We start from the raw sequence: 17,137 nt of genomic DNA, 5'->3' as shown, positions 1-17,137 counted from the left end.
GGGGGGGGGGGGGGGGGGACTGTCCTCCGCCCATCTTTCTTCTTTCACTTTCCTATGCCTCTCCATCTCTCCTATGCTCTCTTTTCATCTATATTCCTGCAGAGTTCAGTTGTGGCTGCGCTGACACGGGAGGTCAAGGACAGAAAGGATAGCAGGATTTAAATGAAAGTCACAGGAAGTGTGCCAGATTTTATCACCCAATGGGGAACAGCGGGCCATGCGGTGAGGAGCTGAGTTAAGAAAAAGGTCTGAACGCCAGGTGCAGAGGGATGTTTATGAAAGAGGACAAGCTTTAAGTGTCAGACCCAGAGGCATCATTTTGAAGAATCCCCCACTCATGTTTACCACTTCCTCTAAAGCACCCTGCCACACTCTCACTTAAGCACAAGCTGTCTGTCTCTTTCAGCCTCCCACTTCCTGATAACTCCCAAAGCGGGACAACACCCTCCTTTACACACACACACACACACACACACACACGCCACCCTGTAAGTTGCGGTTTCCCTGTAGGAAATCAGCAATCTTCTGCCATTACCCCACCAGCATTTACTCCTCCTCCTGCCTCCCTCCTCCCTTCGGTTTCTTTAAACAAAGCATCTCTCCCTCATGAGCATCATTAGACAGAGAGGAGACAATTGCTGGTAGGCCAGAAGGAAGAAAGCACCACACAGACTGTGGCAAAAGGCCAGAGGAAAACACAAAATAGCTAATTAGTCTGAAGCGGTGGTCTGGTGTCATGGCATCAGAGAGGTCTATAGCTGTGTGTAGCTATGATAGGCATGCTACTCTGTGGTGTATTACTGGAAGCACTTGCTCTATATGTGTATGAGTATTGGAAATCTCTGCATTTTGTAAAGTAAAGTAAAGTAAAATGTCTTAAAGTGTACTTCCCCAAAGCAAAAATGTTGAGGAAATTCTAAGTAGATGACCATGACATGTTATATAAGAGCTTTTGTGCCAGGTAAGTAATTAATTCGCCCCTATTTCTTACACATTTTCCTTAATGCTGTGAGAATTTATTAGCAGCTAAGAGAAAAATCTCAAATGGAGGGAAAATCACCAAAGCACTGAGAAAAAAAAACAAAAAAAAACAATTTACACAGCACTCCCAGCTTTTCAAAACCTCTCTCCTTCTCCCTCTCACACACATAAACACATAGGCACAAACACATACACCTCGAAACAAAGGTGCCATTTTACTCAGGAAGGGTCAGCAGTTCTCTCCATCAGACAGGGGCTTGTTCTTGGTCAGAGGCTGCTGCCCAATCTCAGGCCACCCTCCCCTGGCTCCACCGGCCCCCTCAGGCCCCCCTCTGGCCCCCACCACCCCGGAGACAAGCTCCCCATTGTTCCTGCACAACTAATAAATGACAGTTCTCCTGTTCAGACAAACTTTAGAGCCCATTCTAAAGACACACACACTGCTCTATATGAAAGGATACACAGCAGTTTTTTTACAGCCTGATATTTCTCATGGAGCTCATTAAAAGGTTATCTGACACTAATGAATGAAGGATGTTTTTTCCTGCGATTTGAATGTTGTGCCCCGCAGACCTGATGAGGTAATGCTGAGGGCACATTTGCTACAAAAACAGGGGTGTAATTAATGCGCGATAAATGCTCCTATCGCTTTCCATTTCCCTTCGGTCGTCGAAAAACGGTCATGACATCGAGACGCAGTTCACCAAGAGGTCACACCGCTCAGTCAGCCTTGTCACCTGTGCGCAATGTCACACACATGGACGCATGCACGCAGTAAGATACTGAGCTCAATCAAGGTCAGGGACTTGAGTTTAGACATGATAAATCACCACTCAACTTAAGCTCATAAACACACCATTAACACGCTCAACCACAGCAATTCGATCTGTTTACCTTAACCACTGTGCTGGGGACTATTGCTCTCTGGCAGGCCTGTATTAGCATGCCTGGGGGGCCTGATACACATGTCTATCACAGGGGCCCAGCCAGCTCCGGGCCCCTAAGTTTCTCAGTTGTGCTGCTTCGGCGTTGTCTCAACTCTGCATGAGGTAATTTTCCAGCACTTTGGGCTCACTTCCATACAGACACTTAGGTTTTTAACTTCAAGGAGCAAACTATAGAGCTCTTTAGAATCACTGTACAACACCACCATAAGCGTGGAAAGATTGTATGTCTGTTTAGTCTGAAGTGTGCGTTACCTGACTTGTCCAGGTAGCATTTTAAAGGTAATGGAAACTGTTGTTAATTATCTAGCAGCTTGTGGAAAACTGCGAAAACTGAAGGTGCAAGGAGCTCAGAAATGAGTTCATTATGTAACAAGTATAAAACAGAAGACAATATCTGAACCCAAAGACATGCAAGTGATGAGAAAGTTCCTAGGAAATGTTGAGTGGAGTAAATACTGGGTTGTTAAGTGAGTCTGACCCTGGTGTGTATATGGCTCTCTACTGCGGTTCACCACAAGCATATCATATGACAGCTCAGCCAGCACACTCAGCTCTGTGAGAAAGCAAATTCCTGCTTTGCTATTCTCAGCCACAGACCAAGACATAAACAAAAGTATCCAAAGAAGCACATCAATTGAAATACTGCTTTGATGTCTAACGGATATTCTGAGCGAGAGATGCGGGGTGTATGAGAGTGGGCGTGCACGGGTGTATCTGTGTTTATATGGCGCTTACACAGCACAGGGGTGATGTTGGCAGTGTGCAGGACAGATGCTGGGCGAGCGGGGGTCACGTTAACACACATGCTCCCACTCCGCCGTTCAAACGACAAAAGGAGGAGGAGGAAGAAGAGGCAGAAGTTGTGAGAGGAGGAGTAAAAAAAAAAAAAAAAAGCCCCAGTGTTTAGTCAAGGCCTGCTCACTGACACAAAGTCTGTCTTTGTCTGCCTCCCAGGGTGCCAGATAAAGGAATTCTTGTGTGTCGGGGGCTCTGACCGAGTTTATTTGACACTTCAGCTCCTTTTGTGAAGCAAGTGTCCCACCGTCAATGCTGGCCATGAGAGTCACTTGGCATTAGACAGAGGGTCCCTCTTCAGTGGAGAAAGGGGGTCTTGTTTGGAGAAGATTTTTAATGGAGGGGGTGTGTGGGGGTAAGGGGTGCTGAGTTGGAAGGGAGGGGAGGCTACTTGGTCTGGGCTCTGCGCTGTATACAGACATATAGTGGGGCTCTGTCCCCTGCCCAAACAATAGGTGGAATTCTTCATTGCTAAGGAAGTGGACTTTGAGATTGAGGACTGAGAGTTGAGGGAAGAGGAAGGTGGAAGCTTCATCAGATAAACTTGAACATGAACACGCGCACCAACTATGAATGCAATGGCATTATGTCACGGTAAAGATGTGAAATTCCGACATGCTGAACCGGTACAAACACTTCCTGACCGTGCAGGGTTCACCACAGAGTGAGATCACATGCACCTGTAGGTTCCAACTCCAAAGAAGCATCTCAACATCATGCAGATCTTTCTACTACCCACAGCCCCTAGTGGATCTCTTATACATGCCATGTGTCAGGTAGGTAGCACCTCACATGGCAGCCAACCCACCACCCAGCCCCCCCGCCCCCCTGTGGCCACAGTTATGAAGACTGATTTACTCTCACCTGAATGGAGTTACTGTAGGAGGGGACCACATGTCGGTCACTGTATTCACACTGTTCTTTTGTTTTTGCTGCACCTGGTCTTTCACAACTTATGACAGGACGTGGCTCTGTGGGTCTGGGTCTGTGGACACCTGGCACTGCAGGTGTATGGCAACGTCCGGGTGAGGAAAGGTCATAATGGTGTACATTTATTTTTTTAAATGAGGAGGACGGAGGTAGATTGCGGATGTCAGGCAGGAAACAAAAGTGTTTTAAAAACTAAAAAATCAACCTGAGTCAGTTTGGAGGGTGAGAGATGCGCGCGTAATGAACCCCAGATCGTAACGGAGCAGTGTGTGAACCGAACAGGTGAACCTACATAATGTGGAGCAGATCAGGGGTTTGATGAGGCTTTTTTTTGGGGATCAAACACGCCCCCCTCGGTGGACACAGATTTGACACAACTTGATAATAGTTGTCCTAAGGAATCCCACGGGAGTGCAGTTTGATTGTTAAGTGTAATTTGGTAGTGAAGATGTAGGCCAAATGGGCGTGTAGGGAGATAACAACAGAACCTTTGGTCAAAACAGCCATTGTTGAACTTTTTTTAGATTTATTTTTGTGAGTTATTTCCTAATTGGGACCCCCCTGGAACATCCCAGAACGCACTAGGCTATGCTGGTCGTTTATACAACTTAAAAATAAATAAATGATTTATGTTTTAGCTCATAACATTTCTCTGACAGCCTCTTTTCTTACATACCTGCTGGATGAGGAGATGCGTACTGTCATTATCCAGAATTGCTGGACATCTGCTGAGCATCGCTTCCAAAAATATATCCCAGGATATCCCATTCCTTTCGACAAAATCCAACACAATAAATATCGATTCCCAAAAACCACATCATGGTACTGGCCATCTATGACACCGGCCCACACGCGTGAAGTATCCCAAGAGACTCGTCTGTCCGCCAAACGGCTTGTCCAGCAAAGGGCAGCAGGAGTAATGGACACCCCTTATTCCGTGTAAGAGACAGTATTTCCTTATATCCTACAGGACGATTCACAGCTGGAGTGTTGAATCCATCAGCTGCTGCCATCATCAAGTTTGACCAATAATAATGATAATACATATAATAATAATAATAACTCCTCCACGTGTGTCAGTACTGTAACAGCAGTATTTAATCCTCTGAATGCGTCCAAAGAATCCTTGCGCGAACTGGTGCCCTGGCAAATCAAGGCAGATCGATCAGTGTGATTATTTCCAATAAGCAATAAAAAGAAGCTACTTCCTCCTCAAGGTCCAGTGCAGTGATGGTCTCTGTTGGAGCTCCGACCAGCGCCTCTGTCGCTGCTACGATGCACACCCGTGAAGAGCCTGAGCCGCACTGAGCCATAGTTGGAGCACAGCAGCGCAGCACATGCTGCTGTCGGCCAACGTAGGCGCGCAAAGCATGATGGTACATGGAGTTTATTGTTGTTGCTGCCAAATGTTTGAAAAGAAGAGCATAATATCAGACTTTAAACCTTTAAAAATAGCAAAAGAGAGGGGAAAAAATTGTTTTTGGAATGATTTTATAACATAGTAGTGGCAGTTAAGTAAAATTGTAAGTATGATATAATGAAGCACTTTACACTGGAAGGTAAAACGTGTTTGCATGTGAATGTAGATTTTCAATTACATTAAATAAACGCATGTTAATATAAAAAGTGCTACTGACATAACCAATGGTGGTTATTATAATGATTACTTTTATTATTATTAACTGTAACAGTTGAGTAAGGTATTATGTCATGAATTTAGGGTGTTACAATGGTTGCAGTCACTCATCATGTGTCAGTTTGATGCCTGGTTGCGTGTGAGCCCTGTGCAGCAGTGTGAGTGAGTAATAATGATCATCTGTAGGCTGTGCACAGATACAGGGATGTCGGTGCCTTCAATCACCTTCCCATGAATGAATCTCTTGTCTTTCTCACCTCACTTTCATGTCCTAACCACCTCCAGGCTTGCTTGTATTTCTGGGATCATAGCTTCCCTTAAACATCAAAACAAGGACTGGATTCCTGGGAGCGGGCATTCAGCCTTGAAGACTAAAATAAGAACATAATTGAACTTACAGTATACTGAGACCAGTTGTATAAAACTTAAGTTAAATTTGACTCATTATATGTGTGTCAGATCAAAACTCAGTGTGATATTTGTCATTTGACAGTTTTAAGAGATAATTTGAATTACGTATGCGACAATATTGATTTCATTTTAAATTGATAAAACCTTTGTGAATATACTATCCAAATTATGGCATTCACTTATAGATTATGATGGAAAGTTATCAAAAAGAAGACATCATGTGGTAAAGAGGGTAAACTCTGACTTAAAACAAGTAATCCTCATCTAGAATGTTTTTATGAAGCCCAATCTTCCCCATATAACTTACAACAAACTACATTTTATCATACTATGTAGGAATTTTGATCTTTTAAGTTTCTGCCATACAATATTATGTGTAATATAAGGAATAATAAGTGTCTTTACCTTACACTCCACCACTAGTACTGATCTCCAATCACAACACACAGTTTGTATTGCACTTTGAGCAGGTGAAGCTCCACTCCACCTTTTCCTTTACTCCCCATTTGGCCATGCTCCAGTACAATCCTGGAGTACCTGAATTGCACGCGATTCTGTCAATTGCAGGTACTTGATGGCTTTCTTCTGTGCCAGGGTTGAAAAGTTGCTGGAGGTTTGCGCACACAGCATTGCGTGACTAGAGCTGGGGATGAAAACACAAAGACATTGTTTTCAGTGATCAAACCCCCTTTATAGTAACTCAACAGCATTCCTGTCTCGCATTCCTAAGCCACCGCTGCTGTGTGAAGGTTTTTTTTTTTCCTTTTGAGAAAAGAAGAAAGAAAAGAAAAGGAAGGTTACACATTTATATCTGGTTCACTGTGTTGACCTTGCTTCTTGCACAAAAGTCAATCTGCTCCCTTAGCTCATTAATCATTAATCAAGGCTGAATTAAAGTATTAGCAAAGGTAATTATCTCATAGAAGTAATTAAGAGGTAATTATCTCTTATCTAAAACAATGTGGTGAACAATAGAGCCAGCAGTTCCTCCTCCTTTTATGCTTAGCAATGACTCAGCCTTTCAAGAAATAAAAAGGCATTATTTCTCAATGTGTGTATGTGCATAATGCATGCGTGTCTGCAGGCTTGCCCGTGTGTGTGCACGGGCCTGCAAGTGTTTGCCCACTTTGTGCATCCTCCTCCTTCATGTCTCCACTCATGCCAGTGTGTGTACGTAGGTATGTGCTAATGTGCACACAAATGTTTTCCAGATTGGTGTGACAAGGATAATCATATCCAGAGAGCCAAAACCATTCTGAATGCTGCTCACACAAATGGGAGAGAAAAAGGGGGGAAGCTTCAGACAAATCCAGGGGAAACAAAGCTGACTGAGTGAGGAGAAGATTTACATATTTTTTTAAGGAGGGTAAACAAATTGCTTAGCATACATATCAAGATGCAAAACTGTAAAATGTATGGTGCAGGAATACAAACACACACGTGGAGATTTACCATTTACCAAGACCCATAAAAGTGGCACAGTGATCACCTGGTGGTGGTGAAACCAATCTAATATTTACTGACCTCTACGACTTCTGCCTTCAACATGCAAAACATAGAGAGGAGGACAATGGAGTCAGTCATATCTCCAGTGTGTGCTCTGAGAGTGATTAAGACTAGAGGACATTCATTACTGGCCCAGCTCAGACAGAGAGGGGCTTCAGAGCAGAGCTCTTGTGTTGGACTGTTTGGATGTCCTATCCCCTTGTATCTCTTTGACTACCTCCAACACAAGGCTCCATTCAACCAGACTGGGAACAAATGTTTCCTTATGTGGCTCTGAGTGCCCGAGCTCCAGCGACAGGATAGAGAGCAAGAGTCTATGAGACTGAAAGACTGGGAAGGTTACAATAATGCAGGCCATACCGTTGCTATTTAAGTACCCAGCCCCATCTTATACTATGATGTGAGCTGCGTTATTAGGTGGTGGTGGGGGGGGGGGGCAATGATGTCATGGAAACCAAGGGGGAGATGACAAATGACAAGTATTTCCCAATAACAGCATTCCCTTTCACTGGCATCTCCCCCACCACAGGCTCACTAGTCCACCACACTTGGTTTCCCTCCGCGTTTTCCCACTGTCCCACTTTTCATGGGTGTTATTATTTCTACTTCCACCTGGGAATTAATTTGGTAAATATCAGCCAGGAAACCTGAGGTTGGATTCCATGTTGGCAGCTCGTGTTATTTCATGTACGGCCAATATGCCGACTTCCGTCAGCTTTTGGACTCGCCATGGGAACGGGCGAAGTGAAGCTAAACAGGGGTCACGGGAAGGTTTCAGAGTGACGTGGGTGATGATTAGTCATGTGAAAACTGGTTAAAAAAATGGCTTGTGCCTGCTCTCTATAACAAGACATAATGTGGCGTGTACCTCTTTTCTATAGAATCACCCAGGATAAAGAGCTAATCCTCTTGTGCTATGAGACTGATAGGGCTGGAGTCCTTCCAGCACCTCAGGGAGTCAGATCTATGGAAGGGAGGTTATTTCAAAGGAAACCATGTAATCAATGACCCCCGCTCCCACAATGTTATTCTTAAAACACGATTGGTGCTTACCGTAACGTTTTTTTGGATATTATTCTGAGCTCCCGTCATCTCCCTTTATCCCTCGCTCCCTTCAGGCCCTTTCCCCCACTCTCCCTGCATTAGGGTGTCAAACTGCAACGGGGGTTCTGATGTTTACTTTGACATGTTTTCCCACTTAAGGAGACATTAAATTATGTGCATGACTCATTCCTCCTTCCTCCCTAATGCACACTCTTACACTGGGCAGAGAAGGGAATTTCTTTGGACAAACACACTCTTCCTGGAGCCTTACCACAGCGTGACCATGAGAATTCTTTAACGTGCAGGTGCCTCAGTTCATTGGGTTTCTGTGTAAAAGAGCACACCTTGTAAACATCAAATGTAAAGCACGGATTATCAACAGAAGTGTTAGCAGCTGTACATGTTGGAATCCGAATTCTGTCCGTATAAATGAGTGTAATTTTTTTTTTTTTTTAGAAAAAGGGGTCATAGATTTCCCCTTTATGTAAATCCCCAAAGGGCAAATATTAATATATATATATTAATATATATATATATATATATTAATATATATATAATATATATATATATAATTATTATATTAAATATATTAATTAGGAAAAAGGGAAGGTCAGGCTAAGGGTTCAAATAAAAGGTCTACTATGAGGAATAAAATTAGTATCTGTAATCAGCACATAGGTATATGTAAGCTTCTAGGTGTGTGTGTGTGTGTGTGTGTGTGTGTGTGATTTTAGTGGCAGGCTGTGTGTAAGCAGCTGGGAGTGTGGCAGGGCTATGCGTGACTAGGAGAAATACACCTGTCTCTGTGCTCAGGTACGGAGGGGGAGCCGGCACGCAGGGGCCTGCCAGTCGAACAATGCTCCCTATTGTACCTGCGCTCTGACTGCAGACACTCACAGGAGAGGAAGCCCTGAGCTCAGTGTGTGTGTAGCTCTCTCTCTCTCTCTTGCTCTCTCTCTCTCTCTCTCCCCCTGCTCACACAATCACACGACATACAGAGTCAAATTATTTATAGTACACATATTGTGGTGACCGCAGGCGCCCCGGGCTAAATCACAATAACTCTGCCTTTTACACGCAAGCTGCCAATCAGAGCTGTGACTGACAGATTTGACTTCCAATCAAAGAGAAGAGACAGAATACTGACAAAAGGACAAAGATTGTGTTTGGTTAAATGCATAACTCTCTTGAAAACATTTTGCATGCACGTCATTATTATGTTGAATGCAACTTATGTTATTTCATACTCCTCATTAAATGGGTGTTAAAACACATGTTAAAATGTAGAAACACATTTCTATATAAAGAGACGGTGTCTGCATTTAAAAGTTTGTCATGATTAATAATATTGCTCTACAGCATATAAATAAGATAATAAGATAAATGAGAGGTGTTACTGTAAAGGTGTATAATAATAGATAGCATAAGACTTTCAATATAAACCCCTTGTGTGACTATTGTTAAGTTATCTATCATCAGCACAAGATTTTCCAGGCTTTTTGTTCTCGGTACAGATAAGGCAACCTTGAGATGGAGAGCCAAGATACTGTAAATATAGAGACAGCAGGAGACAGACAGTCACAGACTCAGAGAGAAAGAAAGAAAGAAAGAAAGAAAGAAAGAAAGAAAGAAAGAGAGAGGTCGCCTGTCAGTAAATCACTGGGGCTCTCTGTGGTTTCCACAACAAAGGCTGACTCTCATTTAGTCTTGATTTGTTGGCCAATTATGATGAAAAATGAACAGGGCAACCACAGAGAGGGGTCCAGGGATGAGAGGGAATGCTGAACATCTGCTTTTAGAAGTTTTGGTTCTGGGTTGAGCTTGGATGGACACAAGCACCCCTTCTGTCAAACAGAAACCCCAGCTGTTCCACAGATGAGGTCGGTTATTTGCTCCCATTTGGATAATGTGTGGCCACAGAAGAGTCCCAGCCTCTTTGATCCCATTATCTGGAAGTCACAAAAGGCTCTCTGCACCTCTTTTACATAGTTTTACATGGAAAGCTGCAGCGTAAGTGCCATCACTTAGTTATCTATTCCTGCTAAATTCCTTTACATGTGTGTGTGTGTGGGTGCGTGTGTGTGTGTGTGTCACACCAGCAGTATCTTACGTAGATGTGTGTGCGTGTGTGCTGACTAAGTAACGCAACACAGTCTTCATAAAGGTAGTATTGTTAAGTTGCGTGCGAAGCTCATGCTTTAGGCTTTGGGTCCCCGCCCACCCCTGTAAACCACTGCCTTTTTTTCCTCTCCTTTTTTTTCCTTCTACACCTTCCCCTTTCTTTTTGTTACAGGTAAACATTTGATGTCCGCACGCAATCCCCAGAGAGTCTCCTCCCCTTGTTCTCTCCTTGGCTCCCTGGCTTCCACTCAGCGTTACTCACACTCTCTTTCTCTCTCTCTCACACACACCTCTCTCTCGCCTGTGCACACACAGACAACACTACCCTTCCCTCCCCATTCTTCTGGCATTCCTCTCCTCACTGACTCAGCACCTGCTTTCTATAGAGGTTATTAGTTTTTGCTTTTCTGTTCTTTCTGTTGATAGGTGACTGATCAAATTTTTAAGATTGACTGGGAACAACTGTCTTTACTAGAACCGTCTAACATTTGTCCTTTTTCTGTCTCTATCCTATTTCCTGGGTCTTTGTTGAACCTAAAAATTTGGTTGGAATCATTTGTCATGTAGTTTGTTCTGCAAGAGCCTGGATCTCTCTGTGATTTTATGAAAATAAAGGCCATGATTTTGTCATGATATGTGATAAAGCCAAGGTGTTTCATTTAATAAAAAAAAAAGATTTGGCCTGTAATCAAAATAATGTGATCTACATACCCTAAATTTATACCAGACATGAGACAGCAAACACTGTGTAAGTGCTACTGAAAAAAAACCTGACCTCCATTACTCACTCACCTCAGAATCAGTTGTCTTGTCAGGAGTTTTTTATTTCCTCTGCTCACGCTTCCTCTATGATTATACAATGAAAATGTAAATCTGATAGTAAAAATGGAGCCTTCATAAAACATTATAGATATGGTAAATAAGTTTGCAACATATACAGCAAGAATTTCTGAGAAACCCTCCAAAAACTTTAGCACTGTAGTTCATTTTTGTCCTTGACCACTTCTCACATCCTCATCAGCTCTGGAAACAAGCAAAATGCTTAAATATGCTTAAATCTAACCTCCCTCTTTAAATGAAAAAAACTAAACAAACAATAGGTTTGGTATTTGATGACAATGGGAATTTGGAGTGCTGTTACAAAAACAGGGAATTCCTTTGGTAGGATATGATCCAAAAATATATTATCTACATAAGTAAGAAGCCTAATTTATGGCCATGGGAATATGTTGGCTTCATTCAGCTTTGTTAATTGATACAACCATATGCGTTTCAATCACTTTTAACTTCTGTAAGCATGAGTTTGCTGTTTCACTCGTTATTGCTACATGGTTGTGAGTACAGCTTATACAAAGACAATATGTGTGAATAACATCCAAAATACTTATTGCTGCGTGTGAATGATTGTGATCTAACAGATGTTGAACACTGGGGGAAGGTAATAAAACAAGTCCAAATCTGGTCTGTGGACTGCAGCTCTGCCAATCTCAGTCACGCACATCCCTCAAGCTGCACTGCTAGAGACTGAGGGAAGGTCTGACTGGTTCTGACACATCATGGGCGACCATCATGTCCAAAGCAGAGAAAAACACAGACCCCTCTGCCAATGTTACCAGCAGCACATATGACTTCAATCAGCACTAATGAATGTATGGGCAGAGAAGAATCTTTTTAGCTTGTTAACAATATCAAACACACACACACATACACACACCCACACATGGATGCATGTCTGCACAAATACTCACGTGCTGCCTATTGACAAATCCAGACATGAGGGTTAAGTTAGTGCATGGGGATTTCAGACAAATTCAGATTGCATGGTTACCAAACATATTGCATTGTTCCTGTAAACCAAATGATTTTTAAGTTTAAGATGACTTTCTGGGCTTGAAGTTCAGCTGCCTGTTCTTTTGATTTGGAAAAGTCAGATTGTCAGAGAGTCCCATGCAGGCATAAAAGAAATTATTTCAATCCCTACATTGTTGTGTCTCCTACGATAATTGTGGCCGCTGCTCTCTTTCATTGGGGGCTTTTGGCTCCCTCCAACCAGCCCAATTAGCAGCCCTGCCGAGGTAGAGTGTATTATGCAAATACAAACAGTTACTGTACCAGCATGAGCAGCCCACAAGGGTAGCCTGCAACAAGGCTATGTTAAATGAATATTAGATTTGTTGGGCCTACAACAAGTTACCTATTGTTGTGCTGGCCTTTCTGCTGCTCTGGAAAAGCCATTCAAACAAGATAATCTGTCTGCGTCTCGTCAGCGCAGCGCACTGTTTCCCCGTGCACGGACAAAACACTGAGACAAAGGGGCTGTTTGATTGGGAATATGAAGCAATTGGTGTGGGAGAATAAAGGGATACTTATTACAGTCTCTACCCTTTGTCATTGGACCCCTCGATACAGGTACAAACACCGATCCATATAAAGATAACAGAAATTCTCAATTTCACCCGTTTAATATTCCCTGGCATGTTTTTCCTCTTTTTCTGTTTATACGCTCAATCTTGCTGCTTGCTTGTCTGTACCTATTGTTTCATGCTTAGTTAATCTGTGCCAATCTCTGCTGTCATTGGGAACAATTGTCTTTATCCATGAAGCCAACATGTCCTGGATAAAAGGTGTGACAGTTGGTCACGGCTGTGAAAGAGCTGCATTGTCCTTCCTCGCACCGCAAGGTGTGCTTGGAGACAAACCAACAACTGTAACGATGGAATACACTTTCTCTGTAAATTTGTACCACATGGCTGATGAAGGAACCATTGTTCCTTTTCATTACCCACATTAAGTGGTGAACAAATATGTCAGTATGTATCCATAAAACCAGTGGTGAAGGAAGTATTCAGGTCTTTTACTTGAGTAAAAGTATCAGTATCACAGTGTGAAAAAACGCTGCATAAGGAAAAGTATGTCAATATTATCAGCAAAATGAAAGTACTGATTATACAGTAAAGTGGTCCCTGTCCATGTTTTACTATTATTTATGATGTTTTTAGATCAATATCCAGCTACATTAATGTGTGTGTGTTTAATTTCGCTGTTATTTAATCTAGAGCAATGCATCATATTCTATAAGCTCATCATTATGTTTGTAGTGTCGCTGTCCTGTGAGAACCACATAGCTCTAAAATGTCAACTTTTCATGAGCTCAGAAAAACAGCCCTGTTTTTGCTTTGTGATGCATTTTACAGCTAACCCAAGAGGGTTTTTAAATTATTTATTGAGCCCAGGAAGTTGGAGAATTTTTTTCAACCTATAAAGGAACACTGAATTTGTCAGCTCACATTCAAAATCACCAGATTTGGAGGCACATGGACTGTCACTGGACAGGAAGGGTATGAACAACTGTAAAAAGTAAAGCTAAACTAAAGCAGTCAGATGAATGGAGTAAAAAGTACAATACTTCCCTCAGTTGCATATAAATGGAAATATTAAAGTAAAGTAGAAGCAACTAGAATTTGTACTGAATTTGTACAATACCTGAGTAAATGTGCTTCCTCATAAACACAAAATACAGGTGATGCCTTTTGGAAATTGGAAGGCTTATGTAACCCTGCCTGATGTCTCCATAATTCGTAACCGTTATTTTTACTATTTGACACCAGAGGTTTGCTCTGACGCGATAGCTTTTGTTTTGACACTTTAACCGTAATATTTGATCCCTAGAAAAATGTCATCCAGTCACGCAGACTGAGACAGACAAGTATGGGGTGTGTTGTAGTACATAGCCTGTGTGTCACTTTCTCCATGGCCATGTCAGGCAGCTGTTTGTAAACAGTTCTCCCCACACCCTAGCCAGCTAATGACAGGGTTGAGCTGGAATACAATGGCTGCTTCCTGGCACACTCTAGCAGATAAAAGAGCAGCACTGACGAAGAAATGAATATATGAGGTTCATCAGCAACAAATGTGTAAAAAATTGCAGCTTTGTTTTATTTCTATCTATTTATATACTGATGAAAAATCGTGGACCTGCAGGTCTTCAGAGAGATCAGGACATTTGGTATTGATTTACTTTATTTGAACAAACCAAAACAATTTTCTTTTTCATGAAATTTAATGCTAGCAAATACACTAAACCTCTTCTACATGTATGGCTCATTTGATGATGTTTATAGTAGCTCTAACAGCTGTGCTGCAGCAACATTTGAGACATTTCTGGAGGAATGATCATCATCATCTGCAGGAAATACTCAGATCCAAATTTTCCCCAAAAAGCAGAGTTCATGAAATCCATTATTTAGCCTCACCTCTGAGCTGTTTACCACTGTCAGAAATGAGAAAGCTGTTCCACCCACCGCCCAGGTCTGTGTATTGATGTTTGGTTTGCGGTGTGTTTGTATGCAATATATACCGTGGTTGTTGTATGCATCAAACGCTAACATCAGTTATTACTGTACAGATGTGCGACATCTGAACGGAGGATTACCATTTGAGTTGTCCTCTCCATTTCCCTGCTATGAAGGAACACCCACAGGTAACACATCCAACAACCACTTCAAAGGAACAATAAAGAGGTTCTCTGAATGGCAAATCCAGTATGAATAGCATTAACTCTTAAATTAGCATTAATGCCATTTTTGGGTACTTGGCAACAGAGTGAAGTCACACTTCACAACGTTTTGTTACCGGCTCAAAAGAACTGGTCAGAAAACTGTTGAATATGTGAAACACCACGCCATGCATGCTCAGTGTATGGAGTCACTTTAGCCAACCTGCCTTTGATGTGTGAGAATGGTATGCTGAGGTCCAACTTCTCTTGCTGACGCTGACTCACTCAACTCGGAGCAATAGCGTGTCAGCCGAGGCAGGTTAATGTGTTCCCCCCTCCAGACAAACACAATGAAATATGACTGACTGACTGCTGCCTCAGGGCAGAGAACATGAAGCGTGGAGGAAAGAAAATGTCTCTCTTTGAACATTTGGGGTGTTTTATTGGCAAGTCCTTTGCTTAAAAAGTAATTACACACGGCTTATCTCATCTTTGTATTTAAAAAGTCAGAGCAATTAGTGTGATATAACACACTTACTGTATGCGCATCAGTGCACACATTAGGAAAGGATCATTACAATCCCATTTGAATCCACAAGTGAGTGTAAATTCATCCTGCCCCTGGGCAGAGAGAGTGTCCTTTGAGCTCTCTTTAAAAGTTGCATGAGTGTCTAACATTTATATCACTACTAAACTCAACATGATACGACGATTCAGTTCCTCAACTGACACAACGAAGGTTTGTCAAACCTTAAACATGTCTAATATTGATTTTGTGCTGCAGGGTTGTATATGAAAACACAAGTTTTGAGCAGACTTAAACATACAGATTTGTAAAGATAGAGAGTACAAGCGATACTATTGTTAATTGACAACTGATTGTAAAAACAATAATAGAGCAGTGTGTGACATGTCTGGTTCTTAAGACAAACAGCAGCTGTCTAAATCAACCTTAGCACTGTCGTGGATCTGTACACACACACACAGAGAGAGAGAGGCTGTGAGCTCTAAACAGTTCACTGAGACAGTTCTGTCTCTCAGATGGCTGTCAAAGATACGGAAAACTGAACACACCTTAAAGAGAAATATTGTCTCAAGCCTACAGCAGTGCACTTTATAAAGCCCAAAAATCTTCCACTTACAGCCAGTATTTGATCTCTCTATGGATTTTTAAAGACAAAACCAAAACACATCTGTAAGCCTGCAAGTGGCAGCGATTTTGCAACATATTCCACATCATCTGCAATACACCCACAGCACCTTACTGTGCACCCGTATAGCAAGACAATGTGGGTTTCGGCTAAAAGCTAACCCATAAAGAGTGGAAAGCTTTTCAGAGCCATATCTACATTATAATCACTTTATGTTTATTTAGTCAGAAGTGTAAAGCGTGCATAGTTCTTGCAGTTAGATCACTGAAGAGGTGGAGAACTCTGGGGGTCGAGCAAGATTGAAGTGAAGGAGCTATAAAGGACGTGAGGGCAAAGGGAAGTGGGTAAGTTAAGTAGTATGTGGTGGTTGTTTGTAGAAGATGGATGATGTGTTCTAAGGGGGCAAAGTATGTGTGTGTTTTGGAGTGGTTGATGGAGGCTGAAAGGGGCACTTGTTGTTAAAGGGAGATATTGCAATACACCCACTGCTGGTGGCCCCTTCTTTCTTTTTATTGTGCAGATCATAATATCTCTTCTCACAGGAAAGGAGAAACCAGGGGGGACAGGTTTAGAAAGATAACAAAGAAAGATCCAGCCTATTCATAAGAAAGAGTAAGCCCCTGAGACACACATGCACACACACATAAAGACATGCTTATAGTAGGAGAACACAGAACAGGTGTTACTGCACATCTGATTTTCCACTAAGCTGTTCTTTCCGTCTTTTGACTGACATTTATAGACCCAACAATGGACTGTAAACCTCACAGTAGCTCTTTATGATCGCGAATGATACGCATTTTTATTAGGGGCAACTGTTAAAATTACCACTCATTCTCCCTAGTGCTGCGATGTGTGATTTCTGCCTGTGACAAAGTCCAGAGTCTGCTGCCAACACACTGAGGATGACGCTGACGAGGATTGGTTCACCTGCTGAACACAAGTCTGAACAGATTACTGGGGTCAGTCAGGTGACCCATGGTTTTCTCTGGGTCAAATAGTTACCCTGGCAACTGACGAATGCAGAATAAGCATGCTGATTTTGATCTTAAATATGAATGTCCCCCTCCACTTAAAAATGTTTTTCTGCAGAGTGGAAAGTTTCTTTGTGCTCACTGAA

General features: G+C 42.3%; 1 long non-coding RNA gene across 1 annotated transcript in view; it reads right to left on the bottom strand.

Moving 5' to 3' along the window:
* Window positions 1-4,946, bottom strand: part of LOC118323643 — a 51,390-nt gene extending 46,444 nt beyond the window's left edge. Inside the window, exon 1 of the long non-coding RNA XR_004796502.1 lies at window positions 4,330-4,946. This is a non-coding gene — a long non-coding RNA (uncharacterized LOC118323643). The remainder of the gene's footprint in view (window positions 1-4,329) is intronic.
* Window positions 4,947-17,137: the final 12,191 nt, after the last annotated feature.

The sequence above is a fragment of the Morone saxatilis genome, unplaced genomic scaffold (assembly GCF_004916995.1).
Source record: "Morone saxatilis isolate NCDOM2014 unplaced genomic scaffold, NCSU_SB_2.0 Contig14, whole genome shotgun sequence".
Lineage (NCBI taxonomy): Eukaryota > Metazoa > Chordata > Actinopteri > Moronidae > Morone > Morone saxatilis.
Note: the sequence above shows the minus strand (reverse complement) of the source record. Positions and strands in the feature narration are given on the sequence as shown.